This window comes from Arachis hypogaea, chromosome 12, assembly GCF_003086295.3.
Source record: "Arachis hypogaea cultivar Tifrunner chromosome 12, arahy.Tifrunner.gnm2.J5K5, whole genome shotgun sequence".
Classification (NCBI taxonomy): Eukaryota; Viridiplantae; Streptophyta; class Magnoliopsida; order Fabales; family Fabaceae; genus Arachis; species Arachis hypogaea.
In genome coordinates this window covers 63528448-63534138 of record NC_092047.1, presented here as the reverse complement: position 1 = coordinate 63534138, position 5691 = coordinate 63528448, and positions in this window count along the sequence as shown.

Here is a 5691-nt window from a genome sequence, read left to right as displayed (position 1 = left end):
CTGCCACGCTGGTTTTTCGTCACTGCGATGCGTTCGCGTAGAGTACACGTTCGAGTCGTCTATATGTACGGCTACTATGACATATTATATATCATTTCGAAGCCCCAGGCGTTAGCTTTCCAACGCAACTGGAATCGCATCATTTGGATCTTTGTAGCTCAAGTTATGATTGATTTAGTACCGTGAGGTCAGGCTGGATAGCTTAGCAATTTCTCCAACTTCTTGTATTCCTTCCACTTTTGCATGCTTCCTTTCCATCCTCTAAGCCATTCCTGCCCTGTAATCCCTGAAATCACTTAACACACATATCACGACATCGAATGGTAATAAGAGAGGATTAATCATAGTAATATTTAAGAGCACGAAGCATGTTTTCAATCATAGCACAAAATCAAGAAGGAAATTGTAAAACCATGCATTTTGTATGGATAAGTGTATGAAATATTGATAAAATCTACTCAATTGAGCACAAGATAAACCGTAAAATAGTGGTTTATCAACCTCCCCACACTTAAACATTAGCATGTCCTCATGCTAAACTCAAGAGAATCTATAAAGGAGTGAAGAGGAACAGTAGAATGTATGAAATGCAACCTATCTATATGAATGCAACTACATGCAGAATGTTTCTACCTACTTGGTTAAAAGTAAATAAATCTTTTAAGAACAAATATGAACTGGATTTCACTAATTCAAATCACAAAATAAAGTACAAGTAAACTTGCAGAAGAAAATAGCTTATGAAAGCCGGGAACAAAGAATCGAGCATCGAACCCTCACCGAAAGTGTATACACTCTAATCACTCAGGTGCTTGAGGTTCGATTCTCTCAATTCTCTACTAATCTTGCTTTCTAAGACTTTCTCTTCATCTAACAATCAACAAAAATTTAATGCACAAAATACACATATCAAGAGGTCTTTTAAGGGTTGTAATGGGGTTAGGGTCAAGGTAGGATTGTATTTGGTTAAGTGGACTAAAATTTGAATCCTTAATTAACCTAAACTTTCCACCTAACTTAAGACAATCCATGTAATCACAATACCACAACTAACTATCCATTAACCATGTTTTCCACATATTCATACATTCTAATTTCAAGTACAGTACATATGCATTGCTTTCACCACTTACTTTGGGGCATTTTGTCCCCTTTTATTATTTGCTCTTTTTTTCTTTTCTTTTTCTCTCTTTTTTTATTATTATTATTTTTTTAATTTTATTTTTATATTTTTTTTATTTTTCTCAATGCATATGATTAAATTATTGAATGCATAAATATGTCCTAAACATTTCTTTCACATTTCATAAAGATATATAACACCCAATTCTTAAACCAACTGTTTCCAAACTCACTTTCCCCACACTTAATTCCTGAGCACTCTCACTAGTCTAAACTAACCAAGGATTCAAATTAAGGACATTATTGTTTTCCGCTTAGAGTTAATGATGTGCTAAAGTAAAGAACAAAAGGGGTGTAATAGGCTCAAAATTGGTTTGCAAGGGATAATGAAAAGTAAGGTCATATGGGTATGTAAGCTCAGTGAAACAAAGACCTCAATCATATAAGTGCATGCATACATCAAACCATGGAAATATAGAATTAAGCAAGACAAAGATCACAATTATAGAGAGAACAACACACACCAAAAATAAAATATTGGTTGGTAAAATGCAACCAATCAAATAGGCTCAAAATCTCACTGGTTTTGTGTGTTCGAGCTCTAAAACCATGTTCCAGTATAATATTTCTTCAAACAAGTTTTTCAAAAAGTTTAATTCAAATTAGTGAAATGCTATAAAAAGTTTCTTGAAAAAGAAATTTATTACTTCAACCAAGCAGTGGTAGAATATGCACAAAATCAAACAAATATGCAATCAAACATGCAAATGCAACAACTAATTTAACAAAGAAAATTAAACATTAGTGTTGAGATAGAAAATAACTAACCCATGGAGATCGGTATCGACCTCCCCACACTTAAAGATTGCACCGTCGTCGGTGCATGCTAAGATGTGCAGGTGGACGGGCTGCTACAACTGATGCTTTTCTATAAAGATTGTGCAGGTGGACTTGTCTGTCGCCCCATATAGAAGTTCTTTTCCTTTCCTTTTCCGGTGGCCATCCTGAAAGAAGAGGAAAAGAAGAAAAGTGACCCAGAAACAAAGATAGAAACAAATAAAACATGGTTTGGTTAATGCCAATTAATGCGGGTCTCAATTACATGGTAGCTACAACATGCAAGTGGGAAAAATAGTAGAAGCTAATGGCATATCAATAGTGCAAAAATTGCAACGAAGGGGAAGAGATAATAGGTGCTGAAAGACAGTGTAAATTCATGTCAATACAAAAGGAATACAGGTATCATAAAAATTGGCATTTGACAAATAAATAATATCCAACAGTGTAAAATAAGTCACTAAGCACCAAAAATAATACCAGAAAAGATACAACAGTTGAATAAGAACATGTGACACCAACGTAAAAAGAACAACTTTAGAAAAGAAAATAAAAATATGCACAAAATTAAAATGTAATGAATGAAAGCATGCAAATAAATTAAGTAAAATAGAATGAAAGTGAAGAGGGATGAAGAAGAATAAAGTAAGAAAGGAGGAAGAAAGAAAGAGAAAAGATAGAAGAAAAGACAAAAGAAATTAGGATTAGAAAAGAAAAGATAAGATAAGTGGCGGCTGATCTGGATAAACTGTGCGTCGCATGCGACGCGGACGCGTGGGTCACGCGATCGCGTGACGGACGATAATTTCAGGTGACGCGGACACGTGGGTCACGCAATCGCGTGGCCTGATTTGTGCTATTGGCACGAGTGTAGCCTCGCGTACACGCAACTCTCTGTTTGAAATGTAATTTGTCAAAAGCCTGGGTGACGCGTTCGCGTGGGTGACGTGGACGCGTGAATCGCAATATTTTGAAAATGACGCGGCCGTGTGGGGTACGCGGTCGCGTGGTAGGGCTTGTGCGTCCAGCATCATTCCAGCCCTACTCCACCATAACTTGCTGCCATACACTCATTTACGTCGAATTCGCAGGGCCACGCATTTACGTGGGTGACGCGGACGCGTGGGGAGGCTATTTCGCAAATGACACGAGCTTGTCAGCGACGCGGACGCGTGAGCATATTTGTGCCTAAGGCACACCTCCAGCCACGCTTTCGCGTGACTCTTCTGCTTCTCTCCTTCTTAGTTTTTAATGCACTATGACGCGGACGCGTCAGCCAGGCTGGCACGTCGCGTGCCTCTCTCTCTCTTTTTTTTTTTTATATATACAGAATGCAAAATGCAGTATGCATATGAATATGCAGAAATTATGAATGAACACTAATAAAAATAAAATAAAATAAGACTAAGAATAAAAAGGAACTATTATACCATGGTGGGTTGTCTCCCACCTAGCACTTTTAGTTATAGTCTTTAAGTTGGATATTTGGTGAGCTCCTTGTCATGGTGGCTTGTGCTTGAACTCGTCTTGAAACTTCCACCAATGCTTGGACCTCCAGTAAGCTCTATCAATACCAAGTGAATTCCTCAAGCTTTGATGGAGTTCTTCACAAGCTTTGAGCTCCCAAATTTGATCCTCATGTATGCCTGGATCCTAAATCATGTTTCTACACCCGTCTTCAAGTGGAACAGGATGATTCCATCCGGGTGGTAAGCAATCCAAATTCTCACTACGGCATCCAAACAGCTTCCTAGACCCATTTAATCGAGCTCTACACTAATACTTGCATTTCAACTTGGAGTGTGCAACCATTTTGAACCTTGCAGGGCAAATCCTAGCACTAACCATTTTCTTCTTACTCTTAATGCCACAAAGAGTTCTAAGTTGACCATCTGTCTCAAGTAAACCATATTCAAGTGGGATGAGAAAGCTAAGGGATATGAATTTTACCCACTTGAATGTTGTGAAGGATGATGGTGACTTAGGCGGAGAGGTCTCCAACAACTTTGGCAAGGTGATTTCAAGCTCCACTCCCTTGTGCTCTTCTTTGACAACTTCCACCTCTTTGCAAGCTTCTTCAATTCCAACCTCTTCCTCTTGGTAGCTTTCTTCCAAATCAAACTCTTCTTTATGGATTACCAAGGGCATGGGAGGTTGTGCTTCATCTTCTTTAATCTCCATCTCTTGATCAACCTCTGGAAAGTCTTCAACCATGATATGCCTTGGAGGTTGTACACCTTCCTCAACATCAACATCAAACATCTTGGAAGGAAGCTCTATGATTGGACTTTCCCATGGAGGTTCAACATCTCCTAAGTCTGCAACCTCTTCTTCCTCTTCAATAATTGCTGCCTTGTCCAGTTATTTTAGTATAAAATCGTACTCATCCTTGATGATTTTCTTTCCATGATAACTCCTTTCAACTATTCCTTCATCTTCAAAGGTCTCTCCTATCTCCACATTTTGGGCCTCCTCTTACTCTAAGACAAAATCAGACTCCTCCTTGATGTCTTCCTTCACTAATTCTTCAACCACTTCTTTGACTTCAAGGGTCTTTACTACCTCCACCTGTAGGGCCTCCTCTAGCTTTTTATGAAGTATGAATTCGCGAAGATGATTCCTTCTTTCTTGTTCCATATCAATAGCATAATTGGGATCATCTTGCTCTTGGATTGATGGATGTGGGTGCTCTTCCACGGAGGGTGGTGATGGGATGGAAAAATTATTATGTGGTTGAAAAGGAAGCGCACTGAAGCTCGAGGGTTGAATATTGGAGGTAGAGGGTTGGTCCATGCAGGATATAAGTGCTTAAAGAGTAGAGGTGAGACTAGTGATAGAGGCAAGTGTGGTATGAAGCTCTGTTTGCCCTTGGTGAATAACACCAATGGTGTTGTCATCTAGTGGAGGTTGGGGTGGATATGGGTTAGGGTCATATGGAGGTGAATGGTGTAAAGGGGCTTGTGAGTATGGTGGTTCAAAGGTGTGTTGGGGAGGTGGTTCATAAGCATATGATAGGGCTTGTTGGTAACTACAAGGGGTCCACCATATTCATCATCTTGGTACGCTCCCTGGAATGGCTCTTGACCATAATAATTTGGTGGAGGTGGTTTGTCACGAAAGGGTCCACCATAACTATTGTCTTGGTATGCATCACAGAATGGTTGTTGGTTATAACGCATTGGAGGGGGTTGTTGCCAAGAGGGTTGATCAAATCCTTGTGGCTCCTCCCATCTTTGATTCTTCCAACCTTGATGCCTATTTTCATTATAGTTTCCATTCCTTACAACAACATTGGAACCAAACTTGAAACCAGAGGAATGAGAATTCATAGTAGCAATTAAAGAAAAAAAATTAATGAAAATAAACTCCTAAAACTAGAAACACTGACTACAATATAAGATAAAGATTTGAAAAAGGTTTAAATTTTGAAAAGGGTTGATTTTTAAAATTCTAAATTTAAATTTTGAAATTTGAATTTTGAATTTTGGAATTTTAATATTGAAATTTGAAATTTGATTTTGAAATAAGATAAGATAAGATTTTGAAAAAGATATGATTTTTGAAAAAGATTTGAATTTTGAAATTTAAAACTAAGATAAGATAAAATAAAAATCTGAATTTTTTTTGTAATTTTCAAAAAAAAAAATCAATTAAAATAAAGAAAAAATATATTTTTGAATTTAATGAGGAAAGAGAAAAACAATAAAATGACACCAAACTTAAAATTTTTAG